This window comes from Vicugna pacos, chromosome 35 (assembly GCF_048564905.1).
Source record: "Vicugna pacos chromosome 35, VicPac4, whole genome shotgun sequence".
NCBI lineage: Eukaryota > Metazoa > Chordata > Mammalia > Artiodactyla > Camelidae > Vicugna > Vicugna pacos.
In genome coordinates this window covers 9,076,383-9,091,883 of record NC_133021.1, presented here as the reverse complement: position 1 = coordinate 9,091,883, position 15,501 = coordinate 9,076,383, and the positions used below count along the sequence as shown (strand labels likewise).

Genomic DNA, 15,501 nt, shown 5'->3' with positions numbered 1-15,501 from the left:
GTGGGCTCTGATCTAACCTCCCCTCTCCCCCACCCCCACCCCTCTCCTCCTGCATTTCCTGATTGATCCCTGGATAATGGTCCATACCAGGAATGACCTGGGAGAGGTTTTATGAGTCTTTAAGTGGAAAAAAAAAAGAAATCTTTAGACAAGTTACTGAAAGTAACTTCCAGCTTTACCGGGAAAGACCTCATTCCAATGTTTAAGGCTAGTTGACAGGGTGTCAAATTGCTTAACCACTCACATCTGAGCAAGTGCTACCTCTCTCTCCAGCTCCCCGCAGCATCCACCTGTGGCAACTTGGCCAAAAGAAGGCAAGAAAGCTGTTTCCACTCGCCAGCACCAGCGTGGCTTTGGAGTCAGTGGAGGCTGAGAGAAAGAGCCCCGCCCTGAGGTTTGAGGGGCCTCCAGCCACAGCCAGAGGAGCGGGGGTTTTCAGAGTGGCCCAGCAGGGAAACCAGGCAAGGCCACCTGGCCCAAGTCTTCCCTGCCCAGAGAGCCCCATGAACTGCTTTGGGCCACACTCCCCATTTGGGCCCCCTGCAAAAAGTTACCACGGGAGCCACACCTGAGAAGGCAGAAGGACAGCCCTTTAGCCTGGGGTCCCAGCAGGTGTGTCCTGTGAGACCTGTGGCCACATAAGTTACTTGTCTCTCCAGGTCACTGAAGGGACTGTGCTGGGCATCTTGGTGGTCAGGGACATGGGAACACCTCTAAACTCTGAAGAAGGACAGAGAGACTCTTCCTGGAAGCAAGGATTCCAGGGAGACACCTTGCCCAGAACTGGGGGACTGTGTCCTGAGTAGACCCCTGGGAGGCAATGTGGGGCTGTGGGGTCCTCTTCTGAGAAGGGAGCAGGTGAGTTTTCCGGGGGTGGGGTCCTGCTTTGTCCAGACATGTCCTTGTGTAAGACTCATTTACAAACACCTCCAAGTCCACCTAGGGGTGGCCCCAGAGGTGGGGGTAGAGGAGGAGAGTGAAGGGTGCAGACTTAGGGCCCCCTGAGCCACCCAGGGAGCCAAGGGTCAGTGGGAACATCTTGGGAGTCTAGTGCAGGGGTGGAGGACGAGCACTAAGAACATGCCAAGTCATGCAATAAAGTGACCCATGACCACGAGACACAGGTGGCCGTACACCAAAAGAGGCAGATAGAAATTTAGACCCAGGATCTGAGAACCTTGAGAGGGGCTGGAGGGTCCCAGGAACCCTCAGGAACAGCTCTTCTAGGGGCACAGACATCCCAATACACACATTTCTCATGGAAGCTTTTTGGGGTGCAGAGTGAGTTACCAGGATCCTGAACTTAGTATGGAATCCCAGCCCTTGTTCATCACGGTACCTGGCAATAAATTGCTGTCATTTGTCCCTGGACATGCACAGGGGAGCTGACTGCTGTGGGGGTCACTGCAGGACTAGAATCTTCTGGTGTCTGCTCTGTGACCACAGAAACCCAGGGGGATTTCTCAACGGGAGAACCTGGAGACCATGCCTGCAAGGACCACCCTCATGGGATGGCCAAGGAGCTCGTGGTACCCAGGTCACCAAGTGACGAAGTTGTGAGGTTGCCTGGGGTATCCTGGGGGCATGTAGATTTCTGAGGTCAGCACGTGGGCCCAGCACTGCTGGATGGTCTGCACAAAGAGGGCCCTGCCCTCCTGATGATGGCTCTTAACACCTGCAGGGAAACTGCTCCCAGGGCTCCTGGAGGTCCATATTGAGAGTGTCCTGCCAGCCTTGTGGGGTCACCTTCCCCTGATGCAGAAGCAGACCTCTCTCCCTTGAGGCCCAGGGGACACCTGGCTCAGGTGCCACCTGTGTGCCCTGGACACGCAGAGCCCCAGAGCTCTGGCACAGCCTGGGGTGTGGTGGTGTCCGGGCAAGAAAGGCCCTGGGAAGGGGGTCATTCAAGGGCAGAGGCCACTCTGCAGGGATGCTGGACCTGGCAGCAATGCACTGCTTCAGTACTCCCTTGGGTTGGGTCTCCAACCTGTGGGATGGAAGGGCCACTCCTTCCTGCGGTGCAGTCGGGGGAACTAGATCCATCGTCAAGGTCAGCCCTGAAAATGGAGGCTGCGCTACCTCCATTCCTGGAAAGAAAATCAGTCCCCTCCAGTCCAGGTGATTCAGAAAGTCATTCAGCAATGTTCGGGGCCTCCACTTTAGGCTTTGAATTAGAGCTGAGCGGCTTAGGAGGCCAGATCCCTGTCCGTGGCTCCAGGAGCAGGCTTTCTGCTGGGGGACAGGATCCTCACAAACACCTGTGTCTTTGTGGGACACTCCCCTCTGACAAGCTGGGAGGCAGGGTGCAGTTGTGGGAAATCGTGTTTACATGAGCAGAGGGCCACCATGTGGTGGGGGCACAGGAGACTGTGAGAATGAGTCCCACAGCCTTTCTGGAATCAAAAAACTGGCAAATGTGAAAAAGTGCATAATTTGTTTTATTGAACAGGCTGCTTATGTACGTTTGGAGGACCAGGTTCAAGGACTCAGCATCCCTCCAGGACAATAGCCTCTGGGGGAGATCTGGGGTTTCTCCCAGGAATGAGGTGGAACAGGGATTTCTGCAGATTTGCAAGGAGTCCCCGACCACTGAGCATGGGGTTACAGCCCCACGAGCCCCTGTCATGTTTGGCTTGGGCTCTGGTTCTGGCCTGCTCATGTATTCTTCCAGCAGAGTTCCAGAAACTCAGAGGGTGGAATTAGAGGGGCTGCGTTTGGAACCTAGTGAGGAGTTGGAGGGTCCTTTATATTGAGTCCCTTCATCCTAATCACCGTAGCTGAAGCCCAACACCCCCCAGGCCCCCATGGTTGCCGTGGAGGGAGAACAAGCCTGGCAGGCGACCTAGGGGTCCCACTACTGTGTCCTTCCCTTGTCTTCATTCCCTTTCACCCCGGAAGGTGTGATTGTCTCGTGTCATGGTGGCCTCCACAATGTCCCTCCCAGTAATCTCTCTTCTCCATCAGGTGGGGTTCCCAACCCCGCTCAGCCTTCTCTGCATGGATGCTGAAGGACCAGGCCCACCTGAAGTTCTGAGCTCGAGCAGTAAGGTGGAAACAAAGAAACCAATGGAAAAAAGAAGCAAGTGATTGTGGCAAAGCTCCCCACCACAGAGAAGCTGCCCTGAGTGGAAGGGAGAGTGTGGGCATGCCCGTTTGTTTCCTATCTCCCAGTGCTCTTAGCTTTCTTATTGCCTACCTGCATGGTTACAACAAAATGATCTGCAAAACTGAAAATATTTACTCTCTCGCTTTTACAGAAAAGGCTGGCCAGCCTCTGGTCCGGTACCAGGCAAGAGATTGGAGTTCCTTTCCAGTTTGGAAACATCTTGGCAGGCCCAGGTTTGCAAAGGTCTTTAAGAGTAGTTACGGAGTTTTGCTTTTAAACTTTTTTACGGCTGTATATACTTGTGAGATGTGGTTGTGATGTATAATTCTGAGTCGGGATTTTCTCAAACTGTTTCTCACTTCTTATACCAGACATTCCTAAATTCCAAGTGGAACTGCATATTAAGGAAGCCATGGAATTTAGCAAAAGGATACAGATCTCATTTCCTTTTAAGCATCGATGTACCTCCATCATGGCAGTATTTGTTATGTGTTATTGATAGGGGAACTAAGTAGTAAACAGATTAATAGAAAATAGGGGATTTTAGGTACACAGGTTCATCTTTTCAACATTGTTTGTAATATTTGCAGTTTAAGATGACCATTCCTGAGAAACAGGCAGCCTCTTAGAATGAAATAGCATTTCCTCTGAACCATAATTAATTTTTATTTTGTAGACAGCAGGAAGGGTAATAACACATCACACATTTGGGGACGTCAAAGAGAAAATGTAACTTTCTGGGAGCGCACTCCCCCGCCTCCCCCTGCCCTTTTTACTGTCCCATTCTCCCTGGAAGGCTCTTTCTTATCTTCTGCTCATGGCTCCAGTAACTCTTTCTTCCTCCTTGTTCCTCAGCTGGTAAGGTTAGTTTTCTACTTTGAACAAGCAAACAAGCCAACAGAAGAGAAATTTCACAAGCAACTCCCAGCACATCCGCTCGCCTTCTGATGCCTGTGACCTCACTCTCGGTGCCCCACCGCTTATTAAAAGTGGCATCGAAAGCCAGTCCCTCCAAAAGTCCCCGAGGCCCCATCCCTCCCATCTTCTCTGGGTTGTCACTCCCAAAACCATCCTCTCTTTCACTGCCTCATCTATTTTGTTCTCCTGCTAGTTGGCACCATCAGTATATAAACGTCCATCCTCTTAAACCAACAGCACTCCTTGACCCTAATTCACCCCCACCAATTGCCACCCTGTGTCTTTGCAGCAAATCTTTAAGGAGTTGTTTAAACTCACTGTCTGCATCTTCTCTTGAGCCATCCCCTTTTACACCCATTCTGGCTTTTCGCCTGATCCCTCGCTCTATGGAAACTGCCCTGTCAAGGCCATCAGTGACCCCATGTTGCTAAATATAGTGGTCAATTTTGACTCCTCATCATGCTTGGCCCCTCGGCAGCATTTGACCCAGCTCTTCCATCCCTCCCACCCCGTGTTCCTGCTTCACTCAACCTCCAGCCCATCTCTCTGTCTGTTTCTGCTTTTGGCCTGCTGGCTGGTCCTTTGCCAATGTCTCCTGTTTTTTCCAAACATATACTGTGGGTGTTCCCCAGGGTGGGTTCCTGGGCCTCTCCTCTCTCTCTCTGCTATTCCTTTGGTGGAAGCAACCCAGCCTTGGAAATTGGCATGCCATCAATTTCTCGATTTCCCCAAAATTCCCTGATTTCCCCTTTCCATCTGAGCCTTTATCCCTGAGACTCACATCACATTCTTTTCCTTTCATTCATCTTGCTTTCACATTCATACATATGTTCTACTATGAAATTACTTTTCCAAATTTTGAATCAGTACATATATATCATGTAAAATGCTCAAATATGTATTATTTCCACTAAGATGCTAATTCTACCTTAGAACACTTCTGCACTTCTGTATTTATGTGAATAAAGCGAATAGTATTTCTACAAGCCTCATAGTTAAACACTGTTAGTTTGGGGCTATTATGTAACATGAAATAATGGTACATCAACATAGTCGTTTTTCATTTATTTTTATGTAACACCGAGATGAGGTTTTTGCCCTGAAGACTGGTTTTATTGAAATTTTACCTACGTTACGGACAGTCAGTTTATGTGAAAGCCCTCATTTCTCCCCTTTTTGATATATGCTCCATTTGGCTATATATAACATATAACTTGGCATGAAACAAAATTCCCAAATCATTCACATAATACAATTAATATGTTTAATTATATTTTTTAAATGTTAAAAAGAAAAAGAAAACAGATTCCTCTACCTATTAGGCACTTCTGTGGCAATATGTAACACACCCCTTAACCATGACATTGAAGAACTGAGCTGATACCAGCCCCTTTCCACCTGCTCAGCCCCACCTTTTCCCATCCCCTTTCCCATCCGGAGAGGACATCCCTCCCATTGTCCAGGCCCAGATGTTGGAACCATGTCCTTTCTCTCTCTTTCTTTTACACTCACAGACAGCAAATCCAGCTTGTTAGAAATTTCTGGATATTCTGTCTTAATTAAATACCTGCTCTCTGCTCCCCGCCCTCCTAAGAGCCACCTTCAGCCTTTCCTGGATACCAATAGCCTTCTGTTTCCATCTTTGCTTTCCTACAATCTCTCATCCACACAGAGTCAGAGGGAGCCTGTAAAAACATACATTGGGGGTGGTGGGTGTTGCTCAGTGGTAGGGCGCATGCTTAGCATGCTTGAGATCCTGGGTTCAATCACCAGCACATTCATTAAAATAAATAAATTACTTCCCCCCAAAAAACACAAACACAAAAGCATAAGTTGGACTACATCACCCCTCCCCTCAAAACTCACTAAACGGGTCACCATGTCATTAGGAGCCAAAGTCGTCACAAAGGCCTCAGGACCCGGCGTGCTCTGCCTCTCTGCCCACACTCTCCCCCTCACTCTGGGGGCCTCTGGCTCCGGCTCTTCCTTCTTCCTCCGGATCTATTCTGCTTCAAGTTCATTACTCCGTGAGATCTGCCAGGATTGCCTTATTCTCTCCTGCCTGCCTCCCACCCCACCGCCATCACCCGAGTTTGCTCATATCACTCTTTTTTAAAAATTTATCCAAACTCTTGCTACCCCAACATGCTGCCTGTTTCCTCTGCTAAAATTCTGAGACCCCAGTGATGGGGAGTCATGTCTATTTTGTTGACTGATAAAGCCCGAGAGCCTTGGGAACGGTCTAGTTAGGAGATTCCCGTATGTAGTAGGAGCTTATACACATTTGCTGAATGAATGTAGATGCCCTGGTCCAATCCGATGGAGCACTTCTGTGACGTGCTCAAAGAATAACTCTCCTTTCCACCTGAGAGGGGGTGACAACTTCCCTGGTGATTAAAGGCAAGAATTTTTTGCTTTATGCTGTTAACCTTAGGCGGGGAGACTGGGGGATCTTCATATATATTTTTAAATTTGGTTCACTCTGCAGTTGGTCTTTGGTCTCTGTATAATTTTGAGAACCTCTTTATGAGTGATCATTCTTTGATCAGATTGAACAGGTTCCAGGGGGAAGGACCAAGCCTGTCCCATCAGCCATTCTATGTGTCTTGTCCTGGGACCCAGTGGATGCTCAGCATGTAAGTGAACCGACAGGAGTGAGTGAAGAGATGGGAGCATCTCATTATTGTGGCAGATCTCTGTCCAATGCCTTGAGATTTGGGGAAGGGTTTACGAGTGCAGAAGGGAGAGGTCAGGTCCTCTGTGCTTTTCCTGAGTGCCCTGGCCTTACCCATTCCCCCAGCCCCCTCTGGGCAGCCAAGCCAAGGAGCTGGGCCACCAGGGGTTGTGCTGATCAATAATCCACCTTCACCCCAATTCCGGGGGTAGGTACACATGGTTGTAGACACTGGAGTCAGGTCCTTGGAGGAATTCCTCACCGAACTATGTTTTGGACCTTTTATTTTTCTCTAGAACCTCCAGCTGAAGAAGATTGTCTTAGACACATGAAAGTTGAGGACACCTTCTGTCCCCTCGCAACCCAGGTGGGGCTGGGAGTCTGCTGTTTCTATAGCCGGTGGGCTCGTGTTGATTTGGGCATCCCTGTGCCTGAATTCCTGCAGTACACTCGGTGGTAAGGATGGGGGTGCCTGGCAGGGAGGGAAGCGGGTTGGGAGACTGTACAGCTGGGCTGATGTTAACCTGGGGTGAGCGGGAGCTTGCTGATGCATGGCATCTCGGGGCAGGGAACTCTCCACACTCAAGATGGGTTCCCACTCCCGCAGGGTCCCTTTGATCAGGGTGCTCGGCTGTCAGGGGACCACAGGGGTCCCAGTGAGGTTTAGGGTGCCTTCAGGCAATGGGAAGTGTGGGGTCCAGTGGCAATTGAATTAACTGTGCACCCAAACCCAGCCCCCACCTCTTTCAGCCTGTTTCCTAATCTGCAAAACTGGAATGTTATTAAACATCTCGCGGGGTCATTGATGGGCTGGGACAGACTAGACAGTCAGGAGCTGGAATTCCTCTGTCCCCTGATTGTTTGCCTTCTTTCTGACTATTTGCTCTCACAAGCTCAGTCTCTCTGTCTCTCGCTCTTTCACTTCTAAGTTTCTCTCATGCTCTGGTTTCATTTGATTTCCAACCACCGCCCCTCCCCTCCGCCAAACTCCAGATGAGTGAACTTGATTTCTATGTGTCAGTTCCAAATTCCCAGGAAAGATGCTCTGTCACCCTCTGGATCTGCTGTCCAACCCATGAGTTGTGGCCAGAGGAGCGAGTCCTTCTGGGACCAGCAGAGGGTCTCTGCCCAGCCCCCAGCCACCACTGTGGGAGCACATAGCTCTCCGTGGAGGAAGTACTGGCTGTGACCTTGTGTCACTAAGTGTGAATTTATGTCTTCTCTTGAACCACCTTCATCCTCCTAAACAAAGATGAAAATTAAACACTCCCGGGATTTGTGTCATGGAACACTCAGGGTGGGGGCTAATGGGGCTGGAATTTCTGCTGTATTTAAGGGGCTACACTGAATCCCCAATGAGAGCCTGCAAAGGGAACAGCACCGGCCCCACCCGGCACTTAGGGCGCTGAGTCTGCGTGACGGTGAGCCAGGCTTCTGACCACAGCTCAGGGGTCTGGTCTGACCAATTAGCCTTTGAAACCAACCAGCTTTGGATTCCTCAATCCCACCCTGAGGTTTTACCTGAACCATCAGCTTCTGTATCTCTGAAGACAGATGCTGAGGACCCTTCACGTAAGCCGTTCGCACAGCCCTGTTCAGGCCTTTGTGCTGCACGGTCTGCCCGGCGAGCTGACCGAGGTTGGTATTTTACTGATGTTAGAAGTAGTCTGGTTTCCCGATGTACTGTTTCACTGAACAAGCAACAGAAGCCACTTCTCGCTGATAAAAGCAGAAAAGGGACATAATGAAAAGATACTGGGAGGGTGTGTGGAGTGGCCAGGACCGGAGCCAACCCAGGAGCTGTAGGAGGTGTTAGGGAGCCCCAGGCACCAGGCTGGGAGGGGTGCTACCGGGCCCCCTGCCACCCCAGAAGGGACCCCCCTCCACCCGACCCCCCACCTCACTCACTGCAGGTTCATGTCCCGGCAGGGCCAGGTCACACTGAAGCCACCAGCACACACCTCAGTGGGGCAGCTGGCCCCGTCTGAGCTGCGGGCATGCCTGGTGTGGGGAGAGGCCCAGTTAGAGGAAGGCGGTTCCCCTACTGTTCCGAGTTAAGGTGCAAGTCAGTGCCCATCACTCAGGAGAGCCAGGCTGGACGGACCTCATTGTGGTGACTAGGCTGTCTGAGTTCACTTATTACTTTCTACGTTTGAAGGCCCTGGAGGGAGAAAAAGTGAAGGTTCTAGTACTTATTTTGTGTTTCCCATGTACCAGGTGTGGTAAGCAAGCCACTTCAGACAAGGCCCGGAGCAACCACGTAAATAGGCCACGGAGCAAGTCGTGCAGTCAGGCCTCTGTGGTCCCGAAACCCGTGTCCCCATCGGCTCCATAGTTACCAGTGGAAACTAGGGGGATTTATGGGACTGTGTGCTCCTGTGGGGGCTGGGATATGTGTGTTTAAGTCCACATCTTCAGAAACTCGGCTAGAACCACAGCCACTGATTGCACGGTGGCAGAGGAAGGGAGGATTCCAGCCTCTGGTCCAGCTCGTGTGGAGCTCAGAAGTTCTTCCTCCTGTCCTGAAAATAACACCAGATCTGAGGGAGCTGCAAACCCACTGCTCTTCTTAGATCCCAGAAGACTGAGGGGGAAAGCTGCTTCCAACCCAGAGAGGTTGCAAAGGGAACAGCGGGCAGGCTTGGAGAGTCACAGCTCCCAAGGCAGAACCTGCTTTTGTAAGAACCCCGGGGGCAGGCAGATTTAACAGGTCCCTGAGGCCAGCAGGAGGCTCAGTGTGGGGAAATCAGAGTGTGACAACTCCAGGGGGCCAGTCAGAGGGGCCCCATGCTCTTTTTCATGTATTTTACATCCAGGACCGTGTCCTGTTCTCAGAATGAAGGTCAGAGGATAACTCCTCATGCTTCCTGCCTGGAGAGGAGAAAATAACTGTATTGAAATACACCCAGAACATTCTGTTTCATTGGGGGAAGTTGTTTTTTGTTTGTTTTTTTAATGAGAAATTATTTTACCAGAGCCTAACCAAGCTGGGAGAAGGGAAATCCCTTCTGTGTCACCCAAATTGGGGTGGGGGGAAAGAGACACACTTGTGGAGGTCACAGCTCAGGGCACAGGCTCAATGAGAACTAATCACAGGACTGCAGATGCCCTGCTCTGTCCCGCTCCCCCAACACCTTACCTCCATGTCAGTAGGGCCCGTGTGTAATAACAGGAATAATACTAACAGAAGTAAATGTCTCAGGAGTGTCTAGGGAAAACCCAAAGACAGCGGGGAGATGAAAACAAGGACACACAGGCTGTTTTAGCCTCTCACACCAATAGCTGTAGCAAACTACACACAGCCCAGCCCCAGTAGATAAACAGACAACCTCACAGAAGAAATTATTTATTTTGGTTCTCTTACCCAGTGCATTCCATGGTGCATCCTCGCCTAGAATTGAGTGGAAGCAAGTCCATCTCAGAAGGGACATAACTGAAGAGGGATGGCTTCCCAGACTCTGAGGGGCAGAGAGAGCACCAGCCTGGGTTAGAGAAAGGTGGGGGGTGGGGTAGGGTGTGGGCTGCCTTCTTCCCCATATAAGGAACCTTCCTGAGGCCAGCACAGTAGGAGGGAGGGCCATGGGGTGGAAGCAGCCAGACTTCATCCTGAGAACTGTTGGGATGCCTCAAAGGGACCATTCAGGTGCCCAAACTGGGCCCTGATTGAGGGAGCCAGTCGGTCTGACTCAGATCCCAGGACTGAGGTGGGCTCACAGCAGGCCGGTATTACTTGGCCGGATCCATTTCACTTCTCCGAAGCCCTGTGTAAAACATGAAGCGTGGAAGCCTGGTGAGCACAGCTCTGCCCTCAAGACCGGTTTCAACTCCTCTCTTCCCAGAGAACAGCATCTCTGAACCCGTCCTGGGTGACCTCACAGAGATCACCCTAGTGGCCCAGGCTAGTGACCGGGAACATGTACCTTCCTGCAGGCAACCCCTGACGTCCACTGATGCATCATATACTGGCAAAGAGTGAGTCACTGTGCATTGGTCTAACAGCAGAGACTCTGCCAAAGGCCCAAGAGGTGGTGTGTGGAACATGCAGGGGTGCAGGAGTGTAAGCAGTGCAAAAGTGTAACTGGTGACAGGGGTGCAGGGGCTGTGGAGGGCGCAGGCATTTCAGGGGATGTGGGGGTGGAGGGATGCAGAATTGCAGAGAGTAGCAGGGGTGCAGAGGCGCAGGGAGTGTAGGGATGCAGGGAGGTGCTCAGGGACCTGGCCAGGATAAGAAGGCAAGTGCACATCCTTGCAGTCAGCCTGACCCCGGTAGGCTATTGCAATGCTTTTGGGCGGCGGCGGCGGCGGTGGCGGTTGTGAGGCTGCCCGGGCAAGCCGATCGATTTCTTCTCTTCCCTGCAGCCTGGCCTGGGGTGGGGCTTGGCCGCCGGAGATTCGCCAGATGTCGCACTCCAGGTAAGCTTGCTCCTGGTAGGTGGGGCGGTTAGGTCAGAGGGCGGTGGCAGCGGCAGAGGGGCGGAGCGGGTCTACCCCTGGTGAACGGGTGGAATAGCTGCCTTGTCCCGGCTGCTGGGCCTGGGAGCGGCCTCTTCTTCCCCAGGTCGCCGGACACTCCTGTCCCACTCAGCTTGCTGAGTGCGGAGTGGGGGCGGGACCGTTAAGGTGCGGGACCCACGGGGGGAGGGAGGCTGCCGCGGGGGAGCTGATCAATTCGCTCCGCTCTCCCCGGAGGCGGAGCCAGGGGCGGCTTCTGCTGCCCTAGAGGCGGGACGCGGGTCTCCAGATGAACTTGCTCCTGGGAGGCGGCGGCGGAGGGGGCAGGGGCAGGGGATGTGTTCCAGGGAGTTGCTCCATTTCTTCTCTCCCCCACGGCCTGGCTTGGGGGCGACGTCTGCCGCCGGAGATTTGCCTGAGGTCCGACTCCAGGTGAGCTTGCTCCTGGGAGATGGGTGCGGTGCGGTCATGGGGCTGGTAAGGTGGTGGCTGCAGGCATAGGGAGGCTGCCCCGGAGGAGATTGTGGATTAGCTCCATGTCTGCACCGCGTGGCCTGAAGGCGGCCTCTGCTGCTCCAGGTCCCGGGACACCCCTGTCCCACTTTGCCTGCTGGGGGCGGGAGGCAGGGTAGTCAGGGTGCAGGGGTGGCGGTGGTCGGGGGCCTGCAGTGGGGGAGCGGCCCATTTGCTCCCATCTTCCCCGCGTCTTGTCCTGGGGGCGGTCGCTGTTGCCCTGTGTTATGAGATGCGTGTATCCTAGTCGGCCTGACCCCGGGAGTTGGACTTGGTACTTTGGGGGTGGTGGCAGCAGCGGCAGGTTTTCCCATGGAACTTGTCCATTTGCTCCCACTTCCCCCCATGGTTTGCCCTGGGGGCAGTCCCTGTTGTCCCAAGTTCGTCGGACGTCCATCTCCAGGTCAGCCTGCTCCCTAGAGAAGGCCACTGTGAGGCCATGGGCAAGAGTGGTGGCTGCTGCGGGGGTAGGGGCTGCCTTGGGGAGCTGGTGGATTGGCTCCCGTCTCCCCGATGGCCTGGTGTGGGAGTGGCCTCTCCTGCCCCAGGTCACCAGACGCACCTGTCCCACTCAGCCTGCTGGGGGAGGGGCGCCCTGGGCGGTGCCTTTAAAGTGCGGGGGTGGCGATGGAGGGGGTAGAAGACCTGCAGCGCGGAGCCTGTCAATTTGCTCTCTTCTTCCCCGCGACCAATCCTGGGGGCGTCCTCTGCTGCCCAAGAAGCCGGATGCCCGTCTCCAGGTCAGCTTGCTCCTGGGAGACGGGCCCGATGTGGTCGAGGGGCAGAGGCAGTTGCGACGGCCGGCTGCCCCGCCTAATGGGGCCACTTCTCCTCTCCCCTGACCTGGCCTGGGGACGTCCTCTCTGGCGCAAGATTCGCCTGACACCCCACACCTGGTCTGATTGCTCCTGGAAGGTGGGCGCGGTGAGATCAGGAGGTGGAGAGGACAGGGGCTGCCCCTGGAGAGCTGGAGGATAAGCTCCAATCTCTCTGCAGGCCTGACGTGGGGGCGGCCTCTGCTGCCCCTCGTTTCCAGGTCACACTTCTTCGGGTCATATTTCCCCGGGGTTGCGGTAGGGTGCGGGGGCGTCGGGGTGTTGGCGGGGGTATGGAGCCTGCCGCTCGGGAGCTGGGGGTTTAGCTCCCATCTTTTCCGCAGATTGGCCTGAGGGCAGCCTCTGTTGCTCCAGGTCGCAAAGCAATTTCTCTGACAGCTTAGCCACCGGAGGTGGGCAGGATGGGCTGAGAGGGCTGAGGCAGCCGCCAAGGCAGCGACGGAGGGGGCTGTCCCTGGCCAGCTGGTCAATTTGTTCCCATCTCAACCTTTGCTGCCCCAGTTCCGCAGAACGCCCTTCTCCAGTTTATTCTTCTCCAGGGAGGTGGGCGCAGTGCATGCAGCCCGAGGTCTGGGCTCTCCCTTGGGAGGGGCAGAACTCTCTTGTTCTCCTTTGTCTTTATTCTTCAGCGAAGTGGTTACTGGACGCAATTCTTAATTCTGAGAAAGTGTAGCCTGTGTTATGGAAGAGCTGCTGGACAGTGAGGTTTCTGGGTGGATTTTCACATCAGCTGATGCCCCAGGCAGGCAGGAAAGCTATTACTCAGAGCTTCTTAGTCTGGGGTTGGGGATGGCCCCGCCATCCTCACCATGCTTTTTAAAAATGTGTTACTCCCCTCTTTTTCCTAGGTGACATTTTAGGTTATTGGGTCTCAGATTGCTGGCACACTCATCCCTGTTCTCAGACATCTTTTAAACTTGGGTGAAGTGATAAGTAGGGGAAGATGATTTACTGAAAGGTACGAATACTTAAATTCGCATTAAAGCTACATTCTGTCAATCTTTCTAAAATGATTTTCCTCTGATTCTAAATCCACGACCTAGTGAATGTTGTACTCCTGTGTAAATCATTGATCTTCACATCACATTTGTTGAGTGGTCAACGAGATTTGTTAATTAGATTATTCCTGAAAGGAAAAGTTCAGGCTTTTCAGAATTCCTTGTCTGATGTCACCCAGGCAGTCACAGTAGAAGACAGAGCTGATATAAAAATCCCTCAGCTGCCTGAACTGCAAAGCTTCTGGGATTACTGATCCCTGAAATGCAGGTGACTCTTGATGATAATCTGGGGGATGGTTTAAATGATCAGATTCTTCCAGTCCTATAAATGGGTTCCGTGGCCCCAGCCCCGGGAGAACTGGACATAAGGGCCATATCGTGTGTGGTGGGATGGGAAGGCAAGGTGTAAGAGCTGGAATCACTGAGATTCCACACTCGCTAAACACAGACTCCAGAGCCTAATTGTTGTCAGGTTCTGTTCTGGATTTGAGAGTGTGTTCATACATGATTCTTGCCCTTCTGGAGTCACTGCCTGGGTGGAAGTAACCTTTACATAGATCTGTGGAGGATGACATTTAAGTAGATGGGCTGTTATGGTTCTCAATGTGCCCAGGCTTGCTCTTCCAGGCACTCGTGGGACTAACGCGAGTCATGTTATTCACTCATTCACTGATTTATTACCCTTGAATTGATCACTCATCCCACAGTAAGTGAAACAAGGTAACAGGAAGCTGAGTTTTGTCCCCTCTCCTATCACTGATTGTTTTTCAGTCGGGCGCCCTGCGTATGCATTGTGAAACGGTGGTATTTCGTGCCCAATGGGGCAGCACTGTCAGTTCTGAGAATCAGGGGAGACACATGGGTAGGACAGCACCCTGACACACATGGCACCCCCCATCCCGTGAGACAGAATTGTCGATGCTCAGGTGACCCGATGTAGACTGCGGTGCTAAACCTGAGCATGTTTAGTTATCCTGGTGGCTATGAAAATACAGACTACCAGTCGCTACCTCTGGAGACTCTGAGGGTGTGCACCCCAGAATTCTGCATTTTAAGAAGCACTTTAATGAATCCTGATGAAGAGATCTGAGTGTCCCACGGAGAAACACTGGTGTGCGAGGCACCAATATTGAGGATTCTCAGGGAACGATGTCTTTTTAGGATGGTCCATGGGCCCTCACTTTAGACTTTTGCCTTGGGTTTAATTGTATGTGTTCAGAAGTGATGTCTTTCAATTCCAGTGCATGTCAGCATGCTCTGTGCAGGGATTTACTCTCAGTAGATGGCAAAAACTATGATTCTTCATGTCACCGAGCTACACTGTGAACGATATTTTATTTTGGTTTTCTTTGTAGCAATGCAGAGTCTCCCGAGAAGAGATTTAGACTCAACAGCTTTGTGTCAGACTTTGGAAGACCGCTGCTGCCCAACGTGTTCTCTGGCAGTGCAATGACGAATCTAGGTCCCTCTTTCACTGCTACATCAATGAAGTGGACCACTTGGACAAGGCCAAAGCTGGTATCCCTACCATAGCCCTTTACAGTGTTATTCGGCTCCAGGAAGCCATCAGATGCAGCAGGTGGCCAGAGGAGGAGCCGAACAGACACATGAAATGTGACATCCCCAACTTTATCAACACGGACCAGAACTCTGCCTTTGTGGAAGATGATTTCCTGATTTTGTAACTACCGATTGTTCTAGAAAATAAGCCAGTTGCCCAGAACTCACACAAAGACTTGAATTGAGAAACGTGCTATCTCAGGTATCTTTCTGAAGATGTGAAGTCTGTCTTTGTATGGAAGGAAGTCCCCTTTCACAAAACTGAATGTGTTTGTGTCTGAGAGAGGAAAATGGAGACAGAAAGACGAAGAAGCAGAAGAGAGCCCCCTCAGAAGAGATCTAGTTAAGGTGAGTTTTTGTGCCTTTAAAAAACATTTGGGGTTTTAGGGGGAACAAAGTATTTACACTGTCTTATTCTCCTCATTGGAAACCTTGGCCCCTTCG

At 52.2% G+C, this 15,501-nt stretch overlaps 2 long non-coding RNA genes across 2 annotated transcripts; both read left to right on the top strand.

Moving 5' to 3' along the window:
• The first annotated feature begins 307 nt into the window (after nucleotides 1–307).
• Nucleotides 308–11,107, top strand: LOC140691566 (uncharacterized). The gene is made up of 10 exons (XR_012067303.1): nucleotides 308–394; nucleotides 660–858; nucleotides 2,965–3,139; nucleotides 3,258–3,339; nucleotides 6,574–6,660; nucleotides 6,995–7,154; nucleotides 8,249–8,336; nucleotides 10,067–10,195; nucleotides 10,538–10,670; nucleotides 11,058–11,107. It is a non-coding gene; the product is annotated as an uncharacterized lncRNA (long non-coding RNA).
• A 354-nt stretch (nucleotides 11,108–11,461) lies between these two features.
• Nucleotides 11,462–15,095, top strand: LOC140691505 (uncharacterized). Its single transcript, XR_012067209.1, has 3 exons — nucleotides 11,462–11,582; nucleotides 13,348–13,457; nucleotides 14,853–15,095. It is a non-coding gene; the product is annotated as an uncharacterized lncRNA (long non-coding RNA).
• The last annotated feature ends 406 nt before the right edge of the window (nucleotides 15,096–15,501 follow it).